Source organism: Sceloporus occidentalis, unplaced genomic scaffold (genome assembly GCF_023333645.1).
Source record: "Sceloporus occidentalis isolate IW3139 unplaced genomic scaffold, rSceOcc1.0.p SCAF_3, whole genome shotgun sequence".
In the NCBI taxonomy this organism is placed as follows: domain Eukaryota; kingdom Metazoa; phylum Chordata; class Lepidosauria; order Squamata; family Phrynosomatidae; genus Sceloporus; species Sceloporus occidentalis.
Genome location: NW_028316983.1, coordinates 198,974,991 through 199,000,253, shown reverse-complemented (window position 1 = coordinate 199,000,253; position 25,263 = coordinate 198,974,991). Strand labels below are relative to the sequence as shown.

The window sequence follows — 25,263 nt, the reverse complement described above, 5'->3', positions numbered from 1 at the left end:
TTCCTAGCCTACTGAATCAGATGGATTCCAAAATTTGCATCATTTCCCAACCACTAAATCTTTCCTGAGCAACAAATCAGATATTTTGTAAAGATGTCTATGGAAAAGAAATGCCACAAGATCTACCAGTTATTCTGGTATGTCCAGGGTAATTTCAGGAGGACATGGCAACATTAGGAGGTCTAATCTTCACTTAGACAAGAACAATAATTCTGTCCTGGCATCTAAGAGTTTCAAGTTTTGCATATTTATTATACAGAGATATAGCAGTACTCTGGAATTGCATTAAAAAGTCAAAATATTTTTTTAGTAAATCTGAAAAATGTGGTGGGTAGGGCACAGGGTAGAGAAGTAGTATTAAAGGGAAGTCCAAAATAGACTGTGTTGGTAGAAGTAGCCTCGGTCACATGATTGACAAAATATGTGCTGCTCATAAACTGTTATGTTTCCATTTTCTTTAACAAACAGGATTTCAGTGAGAATGGCTATCATGTGATCATGTCTTCAGATTCAATACAAACACAGAGGCATCATATGAAAAAGTTATAAAAGAACAGAAACTGGGTTGCCTACCCCCATATATGATGTCTCCCTCCCCCTTTAGAAGACCAACAGCTCTGAAAAGCTTAGTTCTTCTGTAAACATTAAAGCATTGCTTTACATTTCAAAGGCAAACACTAGTTGGAATTGTAACACACCCACACAGTAACCACAAGCTCTACACTGTCTTATTCTCTAATAGTCTGATGCCTGCATTTGATTTATACACAGTCTGACAGCAATCTGACAGCATGAAGAGGGTTTAAATGGGGACACAATTATGCGCTAAGACTTAGGCTGCTTTGCCAAGTCTTGTGAATGTAGATGCTAACTTGATCTTTCAAATTCTGACGTTTATTGGAACTATACATGTTTTAATGTTCAACAGTCATGGAACCCTAAATTCAGAAAATTGTTAGCTTGCTAAATGTAAACAATTAACACTTGAATGAAATGTTCTAGTCAACTTTGTTTTGTTTTCAGATGGTGTTGGTTGGGGGTTTTGTTTTGTTTTTTGTAGAAAATATATTCAATAGGTTTTGTTATGGGCAGACACAATATTTTGTTCAGATCCTGATTCAGGGTTTGCTCCATTTACCTCAAACAGATTCTGTGATTTCACCTAGGTTTGAATCTGAATCTCAGGTGAGAAATCCAGATCTGAGCGCCTCCAATTTATAATGTCTGCAGTCCACAAGTCACTCCATTTCCCCCTTTGTTAAAATTCTATTAAATTAGAGGGGCATAAACACTTCTAAACGTTAGACATATATGTGTGGTGCTTTTGTGCAACATGCTATTTAAAAATTACATTTCAAAAATTGGAATTGCTGATAACACCATTTATTTATTTATTTATTTATTTATTTATTTATTTATTTATTTGGAATTGGATAGTTGGAATAAGATGCCTGTTTTGAACAGATCAAGACAGCAAATTTCAGATGAATAGAATGTTCTCCACAAAAACATTTTTACCATAGCCAAAATCCTGTTTGTTTGTTATCCATGTACAGGTTCTCCTACATAGCTAGTTGGACATTTCAACCAATGAGAAACAGCATAATTCAATTCAAGATTGCAGGAGTAGAGCTGTACATGTGACACCATTGTGCATAGATGTGCATGAATGTTATTCACAATATTATTTGCAGATGTGCATATATATATTTGGCTGCACTTTAAGTTGCTCATTTTGCAATTCACCTACAAAGTGGTATTACACAGCTGCCATATAACTCTATAAGCATAAAGTTATGCTCTGTCTGCGCAGTGTAGGATCTCAGCTAATGTGTGTGAATGGGGAGGATTAAAAGGGGGACTGTGTGCTCATTTCCCTAATTTTACAATGGCCAGTTCTTATTTAGATGGCACATGGTATACTGGTGGCCATAGTTAAGAAATCTCAAAAATGCAGAGGTAAAGTTGCAGTATTTTTGGTAGAAGTGAAGTGTGTAATTTGTTTCCATACATCATCTTGATAAGGGTATGTGTCATGGAGATGTCCCTTAGCAAGACACCTCCAAAATTTCTAGATAAGTATCGAGGTCCAGATGAACGAAAAAGAGTTAAAACTATTTCTCTTCTGCTTAGTTAGCACCTAAGTCACAGGAAGTATATAGTGACCAAGGAGCATACAGTATCCAGTGGAACTGTGATAGAAGCAGAAGGTTTTAAATATGCACCATTTTCCAAGTAGGCATCTAAATCCACCTGGGTCCCATAGGCTCCACAAACATCCTTCTAATGTCCCTACAGATGCCGGGGGGGGGGGGGGATTATCAAGAAGCATTGAACAAAGGCATACCCTTGCAATTCATTACTTTAACTTCCCTGTCCCAAAGTACAAGCATTGGAGACCCCTAATAAAGCCATCTAGTTTGGATGCTAGAGCTGTCAATCATAAAACTACATCACCCTTCTCTTTCATGTAGCCTTTTCCTAATACAGAACACTTGCAGAGAAATGCATAGAGGCACATGACTTGGTACTCTGTCTACCTTTGAAAGTGAACAAATAATAAAGCTTTGGAAGGGCTCTGAATTTCAGAAAAGCCTCACTTTGATTAAGATGCCTCCCAAGCCTTTCTAAATTAGCCCAACTCATTTTAGGATTCAGATGAACCTGAAGTACAACCAGAATGGAATAGCAAAGATACTTGAACACTAATTGAGATTACCGTGATTTGGTCAGCAAGATATACATTTATTGTGAATTGTTTCAGCAAGGTCAGCTTTACTGTAGTATGAGATGATTCACAAGAGGAGAGGTTCTGACAGCTTGTAGCAGGTGCTGCAGTTATATGAAAGTGTATGAAGCAGTGACTCACATTGCATTGTATTAAGTGCTGCAATCCAACCTAAGATCAAACATAAGCTGACATTGTATTGGTCTGCCTGATGGTTTGCATCTTGACTCATCATGGAGTGCAGTAATCATTAATTCATTCCCTCCCTTTTGAGTGCAATTGTTATGATCTCCCAACTACTATACTAGGATACTACTGTACAAGAATTTCACTGGCAAATCCATAGAATCATAGAGACTGGGCCATCCAGTTCAACCCCCTGCCATGCAGGAAATCCAAATCAAAGCATCCCTGACAGATGGACATCCAGCCTCTGCTTAAAGACCTCCAGGAGGGAGATTCCACTACACTTTGAGGGAGTTTGTTCCACTGCTGAACCGCTCTTACTGTCAGGAAGATCCTCCTAATGTTGAGGTGGAATCTCTTTTCCTGTAGCTTGCACCCATTGTTCCCCATGGCTGTATGGGGAATGGGTATCCAACTTAGCCAAGGCACAGTTAAATCCAATGGAACCACTGGTGCAAAGGCGCAGAGTTACTGACAATTCATTGAAGTAACTTGTATTTATTTACTATCCTTAATGTTTTGGATACTTATTTAGGAAATCATATTTGCAGAAGCCCTTAAACTGGTCTACTGGAACTTCAGGAGAAGGTTTCCAAGGTCCATGCAGCCAAAACAAGAAATGTCACTGAAGAGCACATTAAAACATCACATTAGTACAAGAAAGAAAGAACTGTGTGTGTGTGTGTGTGTGTGTGTGTGTGTGTGTGTGTGGTGGAGATAGTCTGATGAAACAAGCGTACCTCTATCTCTTTCTATTTCAACAGCATGTTACAGCATCCCAAAATGGTATATTATTATCTATATGTAACTATTTCAAAGTCACAGTTCGAAATTACTGCAGACTACAACCAGGAGGAAAAATCAGCCAAATCATAGTGATTTTAAAGACCAAGGCTGTATCCACATTGCAGAATTAAAGCAGTTTGGCACAAATTTCACTGCTATGACTCTGTCCTACAGACTCCTGGGATTTGTAGTTTGGGGGGCTATTCAGCCTTCTTTGTCAGAGAACTCTGGTGCCTCACCAAACTACAAATCCCAGGATTCTGTAGGATAGAGTAATGACAGTAGAAGTGGTGTCATACTGCTTAAATTCTGCCATGTGGATACACTGCAAATCAGACACGACTCAGGAAATCTGTGATCAGAGTCTCCAGTTATTTTAATACTATCAGCAGCCAGAAAGTTCTGTTTTGGATCAGCCTCAAGAAGGGCTTTAATCTTCCTATTTTGTAGCAGTTCTCCAGTATGATTGGCTTCTCCTGGACCTGCTATTCACTCTGTTTGATGGCACTTAAAAAAATAGCATACCAGGAAAGAATAAGTCTCCATCACCCAGTGCCATAACTTCAGTGTGGATTTGCTTTATGTTCTTCTCCCCATTGCTGCTTTTCATGTATGTGTTTAACTTGGAGGCACAGAACAACATGTGAACATGTGCTCTCTCTCCCTCTGAATAAAAGAATGAAAATTAGTTTGCTTTAGTTTTTTGTGGCCATGTTCTAGAAGAGTTTGTTCCTGACGGTGCCAGCCACAGATGTTGGCAAAACGTCAGGAATAAACTCTTCTAGAATATAGCCACACAGCCTGAAAAACCCACAAAAAAACTATGGATGCTGGCCATGAAAGCCTTCAACTTCACATTAGTTTGCTTTAATTTCCATAATTCAATGAACATAATTTCCCTACATCTTTAATTGCATTCTAGTGAGATAACATTGTTCTGGTTTTGGGATTTCAACAAACTAGCCACAGAACTGATTTTTTCTTTGTTAAAACACTGTGGAACAATGTGGAACAACGATCAGCTAGCAGCAATAGGACATCTCACACCTCATGCTGTACAACATTATCTTCAAAGTAACAGGCAAGTAATAGAGGAATGGAGTGTCACTGTAGCATCTTGGGTTACATCATCAGTAATTTTTCAGTTGTTGAAATTGCTGAGAACCTTCCCTCACACCTCAGTGATGTGTACATTGGGATATAGTGCTGAGGGAAAAAAGATTCTGCTTCTCCCTTCAGACCTGATACATTCATCTCACTCTTTTTAAGTTCTAAACTAGATGCCATCAGCTTTCCATCAGATTACACCCTGGCTTGCTTATTTGTTCTTCATTTTTAAAAAATATTTTAATAGTTTATATATCAACCAAGTGGCAATACCTTGGGCCAGCTATTTATACAACTGTATACAGTGCATACAACTGTACATACAATAAATACCCCCCCACACACACAATTTTACATTAAAAACAATTAAACCAGCCAAAAATGTTAAAATATCAGAACGTTACAAGCTTGCAATAAAACCTGAACAGTCAAATAAAAACAGAAACAAACAGCAAGTCCTGGATGCCTACCAGAAGAGGAAGACTTTAGGTGAGTTTATGATGGCTTGTTGTATATTAATGATATTGCCTATTCATTACATTTGAGCATGCTTACTATTGAAGCTTGTGAATGGGACTTAAGCACAGTGCACACAATCCAGAAAAAAGATCAATACATGTAAATCCAACCTCCACCTTGCACCCAAATGGGTGTCATTCCAATGAATATATGTTTGTGGTTTAGTGAGTGGACTTGAAAAAGCCCTGCAGTTAATCTTGACTTTCTACCAAATATATATGCATGATATATCTATTTGTAAACACAACTGTTACATTTTGGGGATAAGTTTTAAAATATTAGGCCTACATTTACAAATGAAGACCCTGACTGAGGTCTAGTCATATGAAAACAAAATATCAGTGTGTCACAAGTTATATGAGAAGTTGAGGGCTCCCATTCTGAATCAAGGTAGCTATTAATAAAAATAAACCTGTCTACAAGCAAGGCTCTTCTTAGCTAGCTTGTGGTGCTGTTAATGTGTGAACTAACAATTTGCTTGGTTTTGTGTATTAATAATTTATATATTTGTTTCAACCCTCCCCTGTTGAATGGAGAAATAATATAGAAGAAATTGCACCTGTGTTAATTTATTTTGCAACTGTATTTCATTGTAAGTTCTACTCTTTTTTCTTTAATTAGAGAAAAAGTAATTATGCATCTTAACAAATGTAATGGAAGGGCTCATCCAACAAATGTAAGCATAGGCTCTCCAACAAATTCCTGATGAGCCTTGCAGATAATTTTCTTTTTCAACAGCTGGAGGAAGGAACAAAGAGACCATAAATCCCAGAACTGATCCTAACCAATATGAAGGAGTTGATCACTGGAATCAAACAGGTGGTACTTTAGGAGTAGAGTGACCATGTAGTGCTAGAATTCATGATTGTGAGACAGGCCAAAGAACAGTCTAGTCAAACACAACCCTTGGATTTCAGGAAAGCTAATGTCTTGGAGAATGGGTGAGATGCCAAAGGACTGGATACAAGCAAATGTTGTCCCTCCCTTCCAAAAAAGACAAAGAAGAATATCATTATGACTTCAATACCAGAAAAACATTAGAACATATTATACAGGAATATGTTGTCAGGTATCTCCATGACAATGCAAAGATTAGTAGCTTTGTCAACAACAAATCCTGCCAAACTAACCTTAAATCTTTTTTTTAAAACTGGGTCACTACTTTAGTAGATGGTAGGAATGCTGTAGATATCATTTATCTGGATTTCAACATAGCATTTGTTAAGAAAAGCCAGCATGGCATAGTGGTTTGTGTGTTGGATTATGACTCTGGAAAGCAGGGTTCAATTCTCCTCTCAGCCATGAAACCAACTGGATGGCCTTGGGCAAGTCACATGCTCTCAACCTCAGAGGAAGGCAATGGCAAAGCTCCTCTGAACAATCTTGCCAAGAAAACTCCATGATAGATTTGCCTCTTAGTTGCCATAAGTCCAAAATAACTTGAAGGCATACGACAACAACAACAACAATTTGCTCAGATTCCCCCTTAATATATTGAGTAACAAATGAATAAATGTGTAATAGAGGGAAACACCATCAGATGAACCCATAATTGGTTGGAAAACTGTGCTTGTAGAGTTTTCATCAATAGATATGCTTCAGATTGGAAGGAGATCTCAAGTGGAGTGCTGCTGGGTCTGTCCTGGGGCTGACACTCTTCAAGATATTTTTATCAATGATTTAGATGATGGGATAGAGGGAACCAAACCAAGATTTGTAAATGCAAGTATTTGTGCCTCCTATTGACTGTTATTGGAAAAACAATAAGATAGAAGTTGGTGAATTGACTTTAGATAAAGTGGATTTCAGATGCAACATTTTTCTCTTGTCAAAATAGTGGAAATTTGCCGGCACAGTAGCTTTTTAGGAGGTGATTAATTCTGCCAAATTGGAGACAAACAGTTTCAGAGTGGTTGTGCCACATGCCTTTAAATTTAGATTGCAATAATGAGGAGCCACCAGCTATTTTGTTATTATTCAAACAGCTGGATGAAATTTACAGAGGTAGTTGATCTTTCTAAAGAAATAAAGTCTATCAAGTTTCCAGTGAAACAGTGAAGGGATCTTTGAGCCATAACAGTCTTTTACCAAATTAAAATGAAATAAAACAACAGCAAAAAAGATTATGTCACTAGACCACCTCTGGAGCATTATTCTGAAAATGATTGAAGCCATAGAAGTGGCTCTAGGTAACAAGCATAAAGTTTCAAAAGGATGGATTTATGTGGAGAGAGCACTAATGTTCATTTTTGAAGGGAAGAATGCTTTCTGCCTACTGCTGTCCTTGCAGTTTTTTGAGTGTTTATATGTAAACACCACAAAGGTTTCCCCAGGTTAGAAAGCTGGAATGTTTCAGAAGAACAGATGATAATTTGCTTTGGAGGAAAGCCCCTTTCACCTTGGGAAGCGTCTGAACTGAAACTCAGACTTCATCCAAATCCAGTGCATATCCCTAATGATATGAAGAGTGCTTCAAGATTTTAAAGCCCTAATCACTTGGCATTAGCCCTAACAACTTAGCTTTCCACTTCTGCACATAATAAATATATTGGAAGAGGGGGGCTATGTTAGCTGCACGACCCTCCACTCCACTTCAACCTTTCTTTACACAGTGTGTCCTTGGCTTATGCGGGGGATCTGTTCCGGACCCCCGCCCCCGCATAAGCCAAAAAACATGTATGCTCAGGCCCCATTCACTTGAATGGGGCTTGTGCATGGGGTGACACACGTGCCACAGGTGCGCACCCCATTCATTTGAATGAGATGTGCCACCCCTTGTGCCCCGCATGCTCCCGCATAGCTCTCCATGGGTTTGAGCGTATGCTCAAACCCACGTATAGCGCGCCTGCATATGATGCGGGCACGCTATATATGGAGGATGGCTTTTTGAAAGGGCAACTCTATGTACACTTGTTCCTCCACATTTACAGCTTTGATTTTTGCAAATTTGATTATTAATGGATTTTATTAATACATTCTCTCTAGGATTATCTACCTCCTCCAGTGCAACTCCATGGTCAACTTTAATCAAAAGTCGCACTAAAGGACCTAGAGATCTCTATAGAGAACACCCCACTAGGCATTTGTAGCTCCTCCAGTGCAATTCTATGGTCAATGTCTAGCAGATGTTGACCACAGAGTTGCACTGGAGGACCTAGACATTCCTAGAGAGGTGTTCTCTCTGGTAAAAACATAGTATTTTTGTTATTTGCAGTTTTTCTACATTCACAGGGGTCCTATGCCTCTAACCCCAGCAAATGTGGAGGGACAAGTGTAGTTTGAAACCCCACAAAATCATGAATGTATGTGAAGAGTCTTTTCAACAGAGGAGTTTCTTTTCTTCAGAATGTAGAGGACAGAAACAGAAACAGAAGAGCTGAATAGGGCTTTCTGAAATGACATGTCTTATTTTGTTACAGTGTAACCTATGTAGAACATAAAAGGAAAATGATGCCAAACCAAAACAGAATAAATGCCCTCTGATATGCAGGGTGGCAGCCAAAGCTGCAGACTGAACAAGAAATGGTAGATAGTTTTCAGAAGTCTAGCTGCTAATTAGTCATTGTGCCAAAGTTGCCATGAAAACTTAACTCAAATGTAAGTTATTATTTTTAGTTTGACGGCACACAACACAACACACACTATTAAGTTTAACTTAAAATTGACAACAGTAACAGAAACTTTATAAAAAGAGGCTTAACATCTTACTTATTGAAACTGTATAAAAATAATAAACAAAAAAATTAGAATAATTTGGGGAACATTTTAACTAATTGGGTGTGCATTATAACTAAATGAAAATTCACTAAGCTGCCTTGTCTCCCATACTGGGAGGAAGGGGAGACACAAATAAAATAAACAGATCACTATATTTAACTGGAATTTTATACTAATTGATCAGACATCTCACTAACTGAAACTTTATAGCAATAACTTTGCAACTTCACAACAACTGTACAACACTTGGGTTATACCTATCTTAACTGAAACTGTGTAGCAACATCTGTACTGATCCGCACCTTAAAGATTAGTGCATTTGCTGTTTTGCAAAAGCTTATTTTGCAATCGGTTTGGCAGTGTATGGGGTACAAGAAGAGGTTTTTGTTAGTTTTGAAACTGTTACTGTATCAGGCGGAGTGTAAATGGAATGGGAACTTACATATTGCAGGAATGAGGGAGTTTGCTTCTTCAATAGTTCCTTGCAGGCTTTGAGAACAAGGTCACCCAATCTTGGCTGAAGGCTGACCCACATTCCCCCCTGACTAGGCCACTGTCACTGTACTCTTCCCTGAGGGAGGGAATGGCAGCTATTCATTTATTTTTGGAGAAAGTGCAGGTCTGGCCTCAGGGAAATTCTGGGAGGGAGGCTGCATATTTCTTCTGTTAGCCTACTTGTGAGAATCTAGCTGCATAACACTATTCTGAATTCAATTTCTTGATCTGAAAGTGTGGTGGTATTATAGGAAACAACTTGTTTCACTGTATATGTGTGCTACACACACATTCAATCTACCTATGCGGTAGAATTCAAAGACATAGCCATGGTTAGTCTGTGAAACCAGTATGCAAAGATATCTTGTCGGATGGTGAATGAAAGAAAGAAGTTGGCAGCATGAGCTTTCATAGACAAGTGTGCGAAATGCATCCGAGGGTGTAGACTTATGTCTACAAAAGCGCATGCTGCCAACTTCTCTCTTTCAGTTAGGCTTAAAGGTCCTACAAAATCTCTTTACATACTAATCTATCTATGTATGAATCCATTTTTTGTACATAAAAAATAGTTATTCAGGTAATCCATCAGACTGTCATTGAAAAGGAGGGTCCTTTCAGTCATGGCTCTTAGGCTTTGGAATTCCTTATGCTGTATGAAGGTAATAAAATACTTATTTATTTTCTTTTGCCTCTTCTACCTGAGTTTACAGGATAATTTGGGGGGTAATCTGCTTTTACTGACTCCTTTCTGTCATTTATAATCACGCTCTCTCTCTCTCTCTCTCTCACACACACACATACACACCCTGATAACCCACCTTTATGCCTGAAAGGTAATATACAACTGTGTACAGTACAATTAGGACTTAATAACCTGAAGGCCCCAGATCCTGTCTGATGCTGGAAACAAGTCAGAGTCAGCTCAGTTAGTACTCAGAAGGGCAGAATACCAGGGAAGACCATGTGCTCCGAAGGAGGGCAATGGCAAACCCATTCAGTAATGAAAGCCCAGGTGCCCAGGAGAAAGATTTTCCTCACTCCAAGCTCCTCTTTCTTCTCAAGAGGGACAGGGCAAGACTGTCCAGAGGTTGCAGAGTTGATGCAGAGGGTGGATTCTAACTCCCAGAATTCCATAGCAGAGAGCCAGACAAAGATTTAAAGCGCTGCCAAACCGTGTTATCTCTCCAGTGTGTATAGCAACAGCAGCAATCCAGGAAGGATTGCTCTCCATCCCCCCCAGGAGCATGCAAGGCCGAGGTTCCCTTCCCCGAGGGCTGCCCCCTAGATCTGGAAAGGCGGCCAAGGGGTGTCTTCCTTACCGTTTCCTCTGGCCGGAGCAGCTCCTCGGGAGCCTGTGGGGAGGCTCTGCAAGAGGACGCGCATCCCTTGCTGGCGGCAGCCGAGGCGGAGGGGGCTTCGGCCGGGGAAGGCAGCTCGCCCGCCATGCGCATGCGCCCCACTTCGCTCTGGCTCTAGGGGCTGGGGTCGCTGGAGCTCTCTCTCTCTCTCTCTCTGTGTGTTTGTTTCTCTGTCTCTCTGTGTGTGTCTGTGATTCTCTGTATGTCTGTCTAACTGTGTGTGTATTTCTCCCGCTCTTTGTGTGTATTTCTCTTTGTGTGTCTGTGTCTCTCTGTGTATTTGTGTTTCTCTCTGTCTCTCTTTCTGTGTGTGTGTGTGTTTGTGTTTCCGTGTGTATCTCTCTCTCTCTCTCTCTCTCTCTCTGTTATCTCTCTGTTTGTCTTTCTCTCTGTGTGTTTCTCTGTGTTTGTGTATTTGGCTCTGTGTGTGTGTGTGTGTGTGTGTGTGTTTGCCTTTTTCTCTGTATGTGTGTCCCTGTCTCTGTATCTCTCTGTGAGTGTGTGTGTGTGTGTGTGTGTGTGTGTGTATTTGTCTCTCTGTGTGTTTTTATCTCTCTCTCTGTCTCTCCCTCTCTCTGTTTGCCTATCTCTGTGTTTGTGTATTTGTCTCTCTCTGTGCGTGTGTGTGTGTGTGTGTGTTTGTGTCCCTATCTCTGTTCCTGACTCCTTCTGTTTGCCTTTCTCCCTCTGTGTGTGTGTATGTCTCTCTCTCTCCCTCCACAAGGAAAGAGAGGGAGAGAGAGACACACATACACACTTTCCTTGTGGAGTCCGCTTGAGGGAGCTGGGCTTCTTGTGGCTTCCTCAGCCGGGCTCCCTTTGCCCCTAGTTCCGTCTCAGTGACCCCCAAAGACACACAACACACATACACACACCCCAGAGAGAGAGAGAGAGAGAGAGAGAGAGAGAGAGAGAGAGAGAGAGAGAGAGAGAGAGGTCCCTTTCTTCCCCTTCGTGCTCTGCCTCGAAGCCCAGCCCAGCCTTCCTTCCTCCTTCCCGGCTTCCTGCTCTTTGCTGAGCTTCAGCACCCTGGACAGCACCAGGCAAAGCCAAGGGGGGAGGAAGCAGAAGAGCCCCAAGGCAGGGATGCTGCTAATAATATAAAACATAATGACGTTTTTATTTTTACTTCTTCTATTATTCCCCCTCCCTTCTCCCCAACTATATATAATAAAATATCATTAAGTAATTAAAATAGTCAACAGTCAACAGCTGCTGCTGCTGCTGCTTCAGCTTCTGGCGCCGAAGGGGAGGGATAAACCACCAGAGAGAAGCTTGGCTGCGTTCAGACTGCAGAAATAACCCGTTTTGGCCCCGCTTTAACTGCCATGGCTCCGTGCTATGGAATTCTGGGAATGGTCATATGTTGTGGCACCAGATTCCATCAAATTGGATTATTTCTGCAGTCTGAAAAAAAAACCCAAACCTTTGGCATCATTACCCATACGCCTCCCTCCGCTCAACATGAGCTACAATTTTTAACCATTTAATACTAATACTAATACTAATACTACTACTAATAATAAGTTTCATTTATATTCCGCCTCTCCAAACGATCAAGGCGGGTTACAACATAAGATAAATAGATAAAATACATAAATTCATACATAAATCAATACCTAAATCCCCTTATCCCTCATCATTAAACTAGTCCACATATTTTTTGAAAGGAGAAACAACATTATAAAACAGTTAAAATCAGATTTGAGTGGGCAATCAAACCCTCCTTAGAAATGGGATCCAAGTCAAACATGAAGCCCACTTATGTTTTCCTATTCACCTTATACACTTAGCCTGAAGGCAAGTTTACACATAATATACATTAAAATAATTTTGTGCATGAAACAAAGTTTGTATACATGACCATCAGAAAGCAGAGGTGTCATTATCTCAGCCACCCATGTGGACAGTTTAGGTTTTTGGAATATTTTGGATTTCAGGATTCCAGATAAGGGAGATGTAACCTATAAATCCAAGTCTCCTAAGACACTGCTGTTAACTTAACCTCTAGTTTTTCTGCTTGATCCAATACCCTTCCATAGCATGCTAGCTTACTTCTTCCAAATTCATCCTGGGCCTGGTTTTTGGACTTCAGTAAACAGAAGCCTTCAGCCAAGATGGCCACTCTCCATGCTGAAGAGGGGAATCTGGCCTGAAAAGTAACTTTTTGAAGTTTAGATCCCATACTCACATTTTTTGGACTACAACTACCATAATCCTAGCTGTGCTAGGTTTGGCTGATGGGAGTTGGCGAGTTAAAGTTTCCCTGTCTTTGGAAGTCCTTGGAGATTGTTCCCAAAACAACAAAAGCAACAACAGAGAAAACAGCTCCTTTGAGTGTACACAACTGCTTCACAGCTCATGACAAACCTCTAGAATATGTGAGAGATCAACCGCAGTAAAGAAAAGCCATGAATCTGAGCCTGCACTCGCTAGGACTCAATCCTAGAATATGGTTTCAGAGTTAGAGGGCCATCATTTTATTTGTAATATATCTGAGTGCCTCTGAGGAAGTATGGAGTGCCTCTCTCTCATCTTAGTAAGACTGGCTCATACATAGCTCAAGTATGTACATAGAATGAAAGCAATGAAATGCAACAACAAGCCTTGAACTCAGGACTCCCCCTTACCACAGTTACAACCTCAAATGGGAACTGTGAGCTATTGAATGCAAGTCCACCCATTTGTAATTCAACCAATTTTTGTAACGACTGCAGTGAATGGATTGTGTGAACAGGTGGTTATTGTGTGCCTTCAAGTCATTTCTGACACATGGCAACCCTAAGTTGACCCTATCATGAGGTTTTCCTAGCAGATTTCTTCAGAGGGAATTTACCATTGCTGTCCTCTAAGACTGAGAGAGTGTGACTTGCCCAAGGTGTCACCTAATGGGTTTCATGTCTCAGTGGAATTTGAACCCTGGTCTCCAGAGTTGTAGTCCAACACAAACTACTATGGCATGCTGGCTTTACTCACAAACTCTACATGAGCCTACTCACAAACAAATTCCCATGTCAGAGTCCCAAAGCACAGACACAGGTGCATGGCACATAAGTAATAGCAAGTGAAAACACAAAAGTTGAGGATTGGTTCTGTTTCTCACTGGGCACACACACTGCATGTCAGGATTTGCTGCATGAAACTGATCTTCATTCAGTAAAGCCAGGCCTATTCATCTGGGATCTGGCTAAGGCAGAAGACACAGTTTACAAGCAGGATTGAACATCATCACCTCTCCTTTAGGGGAAAAGCTGCTCCAGAGGCAGCACATTTATGAATTCAAAGTGCTGAAGGCTGTTGCTTTCATGACTTGCTAGTGAGTTTTGCAGAAGCTTTTGTCTAGCCATAGAACAGATAGTCTTTTCATATGTTCTAGAGGGACTGAGGCCTGACAATTGGCTCCTGGGAACCTTTTGGTCCTGGCACCCCAGCAATGGAACTCTTTCTCCAGAGAAAGTGCTTGACTTCTACTCTGTGATATTTTAAGGCTCAAATGAATGCTTTTATTGTTCCCAGGCTTTTAAAACTCTATATATTTTAAATCCAATTTTTATTTCTTAGTGCGACTGAGAGGTTTTGTTGTTGTCAGTATTGATTTTACCCTATGTTTTATATTTTGTTGTTTATAATGGGGCTTTATTGTTAACGTTAGTCTTCCAGACATTGCTGGCATGCACTATGCTATAATAAATAAATAAATAAATAAATAAATAAATAAAGTAGCCTTTTAGTCTGGTGACTAATTTACTTTTTAGACCTGAGCTGGTACACACAACCACCCTGCTAAGAGAAAAATCAGATGTCTGTCTACAGAAGCAGTACTCACATCACTAGGGTGTTTGGGGCAAAGCCCATATTTCCTGAATGTTGCTTCTTTACATTTGGAGCATCTCTGGGGCTCTGAGGAGAGGTAACTGCGTAAGGCCAGCTCTGCCAAGAGGCCTCCTAGCAAGGTGTCGAGTGGAGCTAAAGCTGCTGCTTCCCTCCAGAGTACACTCCCTGTTTGGAAGGGTGAGATGTTAGAGAAAGGGGCAGCTGGCAGGGTTTGGAGAAGCGGGTGGTAGGGTGTGGGTTGGAAGAATGGCCTAGAGAGGAGTGGGAAAGTGGGAAGATAGTCATAGAGTGACTGGAGAATCTGGAGAGTGGCATGGCAGCAGGGAAGGACAGATGTAGGAGGAAGGGAGAGAGAAAGAGAGAGAGAGAACACAAAAACAAATATTACCAAGGCTAAATCCAGCATGTCTGATCAAAGCAGCTATGCTTTAAGTCTGGATTAGTATAAAGTGCTATATTTGACCTGTAGCTCTGTCAAATGAAAAGGCTAGGGTAGTGTGGCATAATGCTTTGAGACAATAACTCTGGAGACCAGGGTTTGATTCCCAGCTTGGCCATGAATCCCATTGGATGACTCTGGGCAAGTCTCATGCTCTCAGCCTCAGGGGAATAAAATGGCAAACCTCCTCTGAGCAAATCTTGCCAAGAAAACCCCATGATAGGTTTGCCATAAGTCGGAAATGACTTGAAGGCACACAGTAACAACAAGCAGTCAGACAAATTACTTGTTTAAATAGGCATCCTGTGGATGTGGCACATGATCATGCAATATTGACATTGGCACGCTATGTCTTCCTGCTTATAGATTCTGCTTTAGCACCAAATCAAAAGTTCAGAAAAAAGTAACTAAAAAAAAAAAGAGAGAGAGAGAGATAATGAGGGGAAAAACATAGACAATTCATGGGAATTTTTGTACCTAAGATTATTTCGATGTCACTTTTTTGTGTTGTTGGTCTTTCACCATCATTGCTGTCTAATGCCTCAATGTGCCATAGTACAAAGGTGGATATATAAGAATATCCATGGGATTGTATTTCACTGAAAACCACAATTGCCTTAGTGGAATGTCTGGACTAAAGGCAGTTCAAACATATGCTGGATACATATAAGAAGAAGGAAAAAGCAGCACATCCTGTTGCATAACTGTAAGTTTGTCTCTGAGACATTTAACAATGGGATTTGCATTTAATGCCCTTTTTCTTTAGAAGCTAAAGCCCATCACCTGCCTCTCTTTACAGACTGCTGCTTTTTAATGCGAAATGAATTGCTCCCAGGGAATGACTTGAGAAGAGACATGGATGACAGCTGATGATATAACTCTAGAAGAACCTTTGATGAACAATAGGATCTCTCTCAGTCTAAAAGACACTTCAGCAAGTGAAATTTCATCTGCTAAGAAATTAATTGGATGTTCTATATTGCCAATTAGATTCCAGCTATGTTTGGCCTTTGGTCCATAAGTAACACATTTTTCTCTCCCCACTTCCAGTTTTTCTTTTGCAGACAAAATAATTAGGAAGAAGGAAGCAAAGTGACAACAAAAAAATCTTAAATAAAATAATAATATACTATAAATGTTTTAGATGCCATCAAACATCAACGGATTATGCAATTTCCTTCTAAAGTATCATAGTTGTTGTTGTTTTTAAATCCTTCCAAGAAAGACAAATTAATAACACACATACGCACTGTTACAAAGCACCACAAAACAGGAAAGGTTCAAACTGGGGGATAATTTGTGTAGTACGGACATCAGAGACCCTTTCACACTATGCAGTTGTAGCACTACGATTCTAACTTAACTGCCTTGGTTACATATGGAATCCTGGGACTGGAAGCCCATTCACACTACAGAATTATAGCACTATTATTCCACTTTAACTACCATGGTTCTGTCCTAAGGAATTCTGTGATCTGCAGTTTAGGGAAGGACATTCAGAACTCTCAGCCAGAGAGCTTCAATGCCTTACCAGAGCAGCACCACCACCACCACCACCAACAGATGAAAAGATCTGAGTGTGCTAACTCAGTTTGGGAACCTAAAATTGCTGTGGCCATTAGGATCATGTTTTGTTTTGCTTTTGGATGCCCATTCTTCATATGCTATTGCCTCATTCATTTCAATTGGATTTAATTACTGTTTCATTTGTTTCTCATTTTCCCTTAATCTTATTCCAGTATTGAACAAAATGGAAGCCCAGCCTTCTGGGCTGTCCCCGTCTCCACCAGGGACTTTAGTCCTTTGACATTTTCATTCAAATGTACTTTGGCATTTACATTAAGACTGCAGGCACTATAGTATTTCCTTTGAGTCATCAGATCATCCAGGTTCAGCCCAAGTGGAAAATAGATTTCCATTTTATAAGTAAATAAAAAGGTGTGGCATTCTCAAAACTTCCATTTGCTATCAATGGGAATTTTTCCTCTGTTGTCCTTGGCAACTGACACTTTTTCACCCACATGTTAGAACATTTTCACAGCTTGTTTTACACCACAAAAAGCATTGGATTTCCCATATTTCAGATAGCTGGGACAAAGCAATTTTAAAAATGGTTGACATCCTCAAAACTTCCTGTTGATTTCATTTCATTTCATTAGTATGCTGCCTTTCTCCCAGAGTGAGACCCAAGGTGGCTGCCAGACAGACTCAACTGAAAAACCTTGATAATAAATTTTTAAAAAACCAGTTGAAATCACCACATAAAACAGTGTAAAATTATTTAAAAGACATTCAAACATTTAAAAAATAATGAAATATACCAATAAGAAGCTCACCTGCTTACTCATTAAAAGTCTGCTTAAACAAAATTGTCTTTGCCTATAGATGAAATGAAAGCAGGGGCCAGCCTATTCTTCTATGGAAGAGAGTTTCAGAGGTTGGAACAGGCATTGAGAAAGCTCTCTCTTGTGTCCTCACCAAGTGAGTCTACAATGGTAGTGGGACTGAGAAAAAGCCTTCCTCTGTGGATCTAAAAATGCTGGCAGGTTCATATGAGGACAAAGAGTCTTTCAGATAGTCTGGACCTAAGCCATATAGTGATTTATAAACCATGACCAGTACTGTGAATTGTGTCCAGAAAGGAACTGGTTGTAAGTGAAGCTGTTTTAACAAGGTAGTTATATGCTCTCAGTTAGCATTCTGGCCAGAACATTTTGGACCCACCGAAGTTACCAAACAGCCTCCAAAGGCAGCCCCATGTAGAGTGCATTACTCCAGTGTAGAGTGCATTAGTCCAAACAGGATGTAATCAAGGCATGTGCCAGATCTGACCTCTCAAAGAACAGGTGCAGCTGGTACACTAGTTTTAGCTGTGCAAATGCACTTTTGCCCACTTTGGAAACCAGGGCATCCAGGCTCAGAGTTGAGTCCAGGAGAACACCCAAGCTTCGAGTCTGAGCTTTCATGGGGAGTGTAACCCCATGCAGCACAGGCAGAGTCCTTATTCCATAAGGAGCCCTGGTGGCGCAGTGGTTAAATGCCTGTACTGCAGCCATTCACTCAAGACCACAAGGTTGCGAGTTCAAGACCAGCGAAAGGGCCCAAGCTCGACTCAGGCTTGCATCCTTCCGAGGTTGCTAAAATGAGTACCCAGACTGTTGGGGGCAAATTAGCTTACTTGCTAATTAGCTTACTTGCTGTTCACCGCTATGATCTTTGGAATAGCGGTATATAAATAAAACAAATTATTATTATTATTATTATTATTATTATTATTATTATTATCTGCCTTTCAATTGACCAGGAACAACTCAAGCTTTGTACTTGAGACTGAAGTTTATGCTTCCCATTTCTTCCCATTTTATCACATTCAGACCATTTCAGGATCCTTGTTTTTATCCTTATGATCCCTGAATATATAAATGTGCAATGTCTCTGGCAGTTTGGTGCCCACAAGATATTTTGAATTACAATTAACTAAAATGGCCAGGACATTGTTTCATTTGTTTTAGAATAAATCAGTGCAGATCCTTGGTGGCCATAGTGTGCGCAGCATGTTCTTCAGGTCTTGCTTTCCCATCATGTCAGGATAATCCATGCCAGAAATATCTTACAGTTCTTTGAAGCTGCCTTGATACCAATTTGACATAAGTCTTAGAAGTCTTGGGAGTCTGAGATTTCATGAGGAGTTTAATTGAGATGACCAGGAGTTTAACTTAGGCTTTTAAAAAACAAAAAAACAAAAAAAACCCATAATGGTGGAGATGTCACCCACAATCCTATTATTAATAAAAGGAGAATAGATCAGTTTAATCATTGAGATTTATCTACACACTAAGTCCTCGTTCAGAAATTGATTTCATGAGTCTTCTTTAATGGAGACTCATCAATGGGATTTAGGATTCTGTTCAGGGCTGGTAAAGCATAAAGATCTGTTAGTATTCTTCTGTAAACTTCTTGTTTTGTTCGCAGTGCAACTTCAGCTTGAAAAATTGGGCCACAACCCCATTACCAATGATAGTGTGTGTGTGTGTGTGTGTGTGTGTGTGTGTGTGTGTGTGAATCCCAACCACCTGACTATTAAAATCTACCTTTGAACAAAATTGATTAAACAAATTGTGGTGTTGTCTGTTTATTGTGTGTTCTGCTTTACCAATCAAACAAGGCTACGTTTGTATGTGCCATTCTTGACTGACATGTTAATCTAGGATACTTCATTCTAAATGAACAAAGAGATCCCAGATTAAATTACTGTAACTAGATGCGACAGTTTAAGGTACAAAAAAAGTAGTTGCATATTTTTCTTCTGTAATGAAAACTGAATAATTTTTTTTAAAAAGAGAGTCTGAACAAATACACAAATATGTGTTTCCCTTCACTCCCTGAGTGACAGTTCTTTTCAATTACCAAAGAAGTGGTAATTCAACACAAATAGTTAAATAAATCTAAGCCTAAAAAAGACAAGAAACAAACCTCTCCCATCTCGCAGCATACAAACAAAAGTGCACAAAGAGCTTCATAATGGTTCAATTACATCAAGCCTAAGAAAAATGAGAGGGGGAAAATGCTTCCAGCCTATCTCTCTCAAATGCACCTACATAAACAGCTCCAGAGGAGCAAACAAGTAAGTTTATGCACGGATAGACCTCTCAAGTCATCTCTACCGAACTAGTCCTCCAGCAGACCATATTACTGTAATGGTAATGGGGAGAGCAAGAAATAGGTAATATTCAGTGACATCATAAACTAATCCACTTCCCCACCCCATGCCACCCCAGGAGTTTTTAAAAAATGCTAATCAGATTCTTGTCATTGGATTGAAAACTAGAGCTGCCACTCCACTCCAAACCCTGCACCACCAAATCACAAAACACCTTGCATTGATGGAAAAGCAGAACAACCTCATTCAGAACCCATTTGGCACAACTTGATCCAATCTGAACCTAGCCGCTTTGATAGCCTTGACTGAAGAGCGGGGTATAAATACATCATCATCATCATCATCATCATCATCATCATCATCATCATTATTATTTTGGATGGGCCAAATCCAACCAACACACCTTGGAGCTCGAGTTTCTACCTATAATAATAAATACCACAGCTTCAACCATCCATGGCCTGAAATGTTTTAAAAATATATAAATCCCAAAAGGCAAACCTTTTTGTAAGGGACACCGTTTTACTGTGCCATTGTATTTAATGGGATTTGATTTGGGTATCCACATGGGTCTTGGAACAAAATCCCAGTGGATACCAAAAGGCTCACTGTACAAAGAATATTGGCTTCAACTCATATTCCAAATGCTTATCTCTATGCAATCAAAATGGCACCATTCAAATTTGGCGCAGTGGTTAAATGCCTGTACTGCAGCCACTCACTCACAAACCACAAGGTTGTGAATTCAATACCAGCCAGGGGATCTGGGGTGACTCAGCTTGGCATCCTTCTGTAGGTCACTAAAATGAGTACCCAGCTTGTTGGGAGCAATTAGCTTACACTTTTTTAAACTGCTTAGTACAGTGGGCTCTTGTTATATGCTGGGGTTTGGTTCCAAGATCCCCCGTGTATAACAAAATATGTAGCTGCTCAAGTCCCATTAAATATAATGACATAGCAAACTGGTGTCTCTTATAAAAAAATGGAAAGTCAAGGTTTGATATTTTAAATGTATACTTTTTTGGAACATTTTCAAACTGTGGATGCTTGAACCTATGTATAAAAAATCCATGTATAAGAAGGGCTGACTGTGCATTGGTAAGAGGTATAGAAATACCTAATATTAAGAGTATTCTCAAGAATCAGATGATTTATTTGTATTTTAAAATCTGGCTCTGTAGCTGAGAAATAGCCATCTGATGAAGAGTCCTGTGTTCCTCAGAGTCTTAATAATATGATTTCATAAAGTGGAAATTGAAAAAGGATATTGATAGGTGATTGCAGCTGAGAGCTTTCTATTTGCTTCACTGTGGTTTCAAAAGAGAATTGGACATTTTCATTATGGCTGTAATTCTAGGCACACTTGGGAAGAAGTAAGCACCACCGAACACAAGGAAAAATACAGCGAATGGAACTGAAATATTTAAGAGGCTAATTTCCGGATGTTCTAAGTTTCTAAAAGGTTCAAAAGAGCCAAAAGAAAGTACTTTTATTCACATTGCGTGATTATTCATGTAACAGCAACAGGATATACTGATAACCACCAGTTCAGAATGTTAAAGGGAATTCATCAAATTAATGGAGAAGAAGTATCACAATAGCTACCAGCTACCAGACGTTCTACTGAATCTCCAAGTCCAGAAGCAGTATGCCACTGAACACCAGTTGGTAGAAAGCAACAATGAGACAAGGTTATTGCTGTCCTACTTTTGGGGCTTATTGAAGGCTACTTTGTGGAAAGTAGGATGCTGAAACGGGCAGATATCTTGTCTGTTCCAGCAGGTTTCTTCTAAAGGATTTATGAGTTAGGTTTTAGGGGTCACACTGGCCCTCTTGCATCACTCCCCCATTTTGTTTTGCCTTTTTTGCTCCATTGTGCCCTCAGGGGCCAGAAGAGGGATTTTGCCATGGTTTTTGTTTTTGCAAAAAGGAAAAACCTTTTTTTAACAACAGAAAATCACTTATGGGTCACTTTTAAAATTTCTTCTCACAACTCCTAGAAAATAACAAAGGGGGTTCTCCTAGTGGCCCAAAAGAGTCCAGTGGAGGTGCCAGATGAGCCACCTTGAGGAAAGCATTATACAGGAATGGCTAGTGGTAGCTATGGGCTTCTATGTCAGTGGAGCAGTGAATTAATGCCAGGTTTATTTGCACTTTAGAGCAGTCTACATTGTTATTAAAACCTTGGATAGCTCATTTAACATAAGGACTAAACCTAGGAGTGGACTCGTCATCCTGCTGACATGGAAGCCATCAAATGCCTCTGCAGAGGGCATCAGCACTATGAAAAGGGATTTTTTTTTCATACCCATGAAGCAGCATCACCTGGAGAAGGGTCTCTGTTGAGGACATTAGGATTGGATTAGAGAATTACGAGAAGAGACGTTCTATCAGGTAGCCTGGTTCAAAGACAACACAAGAATTCTGTGCATCTAAGGTTCACTGTGCCATTTTGGGGAAGTAAAATGATCTTTCATGTTTGTTTCTTTTTTAGCCAAATGTAATGTATTCAAATAAAAGGAAATGTAAAATGTATGCCATGTCATCTTGTCATGATTTCTGGATCAATTTGGTGCACTGAATTTCTAACATAGTTTTTTAAAAACTACAATTGCTTCTCCATCTTAGAAGCCAGACTTGTAACATAATCAAAGATGGCCAAAGAACAGTACACTAAGGAGGTAATTTCACCCTCACATGTGGGGACTAATTATGGTATTTTTCTCCCTGTTGCAGGAGAAAAATGAATATCCCTCTGCAGTATTCTCTCCATACTGAAACATCTCAAAGTGTGAGCTCTTGTGTGTGTATGTTAAAAAATGGTTTTCCTTATTTACTTTAATAACAAGAGGAGCAATGTGGGCAGTTCCTTATTGACCCTGAAGAGAAATAAGGAAGAGAGAAATTAGTATTTCCAGAAATTAGCATGTTTGTGCAACTGTTGACTAAACTGTGCTAGAACAATTGAATGCATTATACTGTGATTCCACATTATTGTGGTTGAAGCATCTTTTACAAAGTTCATTCTAGATTTGGGGGGGGGGGAAGTATCTCAAGGGGAGCATGTGGAATAATTCTAGAGAAGAAATACTATCTTATGAGCATAAAGGGAAAAAAAGCTATTGCAGTACTCGAAATTTGGATGAGCAATCAAATGTTGCAGTGGGAATGTTTCTGTTTAGTGTTTCATCCATTCTGCCTGTCAGCTAACCAGCTAGACTGCTAGTTAGCTTTGCTCTCTTCCAGGACACTCCCATCCCCTCAGAAGCTTCTGAGCCTTATGAGTATGCTCATTGTGAAATTTTGTGTATTTCTTTGCTGCCTTAAAAGTTTTAAATTCCCTATTTTTTCCCCAGACTTTGTGGTTCTTCTAAGTCTCACACTGTCTTTTGTGTTTTTAATTCTCTTTCAGCTGCATAGTGACTGGCACCAGTTCCCAAAGGGGCCATTAACTGACCTGAGACAACTGTTGGGGCCATCCTTCTCCCACTCCTCACCTCAAGCTACTTAAGCACTTTGTGAATGGAGGAAAGACATAGCTGAAGTGAAGAAGTGAGCTCCTATTTCCCTTTGGTTAGATGGTCAAGAGACATTAAACTGGTCTCAGAAACTATGTTCTATGTTTGTTTTTGTCTTTAAAAATATGATCTTGCTTTAATATTTTAAAACTGTAAATCACTTCAGGTGTCTTGGCAAACAAACCAACTATTTAAGAAAGGGACCTGGTAATTTGTTTCTGATGTGAGCTGCCAAAGCCTTAATATAATTCCACATAATTCTACAGATGTGAGGCCTACATTTCAGTTCAGAGGATCCTCTGCAGGGGACACCAAGTCCCCATCAATGTTGAAAGTGACTCGAGGTCTACTTCCACTGTTGTAAAAGTTGGAGGGTGTTGGAGGACCCTATGCCTTTGTTATTCCTGGAGGCTTACAGAAATGGCAATTGGTCTTTTTGATTTTTGGTATGTGTATGTGTGTGAAAGGCAGGAGCATTGGAAGGGTTCAAGCCTGGCCTGAAACCTTCAAAAGTGTTTTCACAGGGCTACATGTTGCCTGTAAATTCACATGTTGTCACTCTAAATTACAACATAGGCCAGCACTCTGTAAACAGGAGACTGTGACAAAAGACCCCCATACCCACAGTGTTACTGACCAGTTGGTTCAACATGAAAGAAAAATACACCAGGCCTACTATCCTGTTAGTGATATACACAAATTCAGTGTCTTCCTTTGGGAATTACAGATGCCAGAATTTCTTCTTTCTTATACAATGGCCAAAACCTTCTCGGAACTCAGCATTTTCATCACAGCTAGAGCTGTGATAAAAACTAATTGGTGTTCATTAAACATATGGGATGTTTGGATTTTCTTGATGCTCAGCTTCAGTATTAACAAATTCTGAAATTTGGCACCTGCTCGACTGAGGTGTGCAAATTTGCAGATATTTCATTTGTGAAAGATGTAATGGGGTGGGTACTTTAGTGAGAAATTTGATATTCAGGACAGTGTGTGTGTGTGTGTGTGTGTGTGTGTGTTTGCTTAAGTAATAAAAGTAACAGTGCCTCAACCATTCATTTTAATTTTGTGTGAGTTTCAGTCAAGGCAATCTGAATTACTCCACTCGGCTGCAGAAGGGGAAAGGGAGAAGCAATTCCATTCTAAAAATAAGCACAGGACATATTTCCTTGTTAGACACTGCAAATGGAGTTTTATAGTTCACACCACTAATTGCAAAGACAGTTTTCTCATGGAATGGAATCAATAGTACAAGCACACTTCAATTAACAAAGCCCCTGACAGCAAAGCTCCTTTTTACAAAGTCTTATTACACCTACTCAGTGCCTTTTCCTGCTTGTCCTCTGTCTAGCTGGAATGTTTTTAGTAGTACCACTAGTGGGAGGTTGTTAAAGAAGGGCTAAAATAACATAGACTTTCAGTGTCAGGTTGCAGCATTTTGTCTGCAGTAAATACTGCAATAAAGAAAGCTGGAAATGGGAAGAGTAGGAGTCTACTTCAGTGGCTCCTACTATAGCTAGTATGCCTCCCCACAACAGACAAACAAACAGCAGTTGCTTCCAGAATCCAATACAAAGCATGTATAAACAGCAAAACAGAGAGAAAAGAGAACAGCAGACATGTCTGCCTCACCAGCTATGTCTCCCCAGCATGTTAAAAACAATATATCTCTAAGGTAGGCCACCAAAATGGAAATCAAAAGAAAAGTGGAGGCTGGTGAAAGAAAAATAATCCCTGGATGCATTTTGGAAGAAACCTTCAAGAGTTGACAGTTGAAAATGTTTTTGCTTACTTATGAAAGGCTTACCTGACCTGATGGTTTTAATACACATGTACACCTTGTTAGTTTTGAATAAAAATAATAAAAAAAGGTTGAACTGCTCTTCTATTTATGATGTAGGAGCTATCCCTAACCT

The 25,263-nt window shown here is 39.9% G+C and overlaps 1 protein-coding gene across 3 annotated transcripts in view; it reads right to left on the bottom strand.

Moving 5' to 3' along the window:
- The window catches only part of RGS20 (regulator of G protein signaling 20), a 50,719-nt gene that overhangs the window by 16,234 nt on the left and 9,222 nt on the right, over positions 1-25,263 (bottom strand). The window contains exon 1 of one of the 3 annotated variants that reach the window (XM_089517312.1): positions 10,858-10,950. The exons of the other annotated variants lie outside the window; for them this stretch is intronic. The gene's annotated coding sequence lies outside the window, so the exon portion shown is untranslated. Of the gene's footprint in view, positions 1-10,857; positions 10,951-25,263 lie in introns of those variants that run through there. 3 annotated transcript variants of the gene reach the window in all.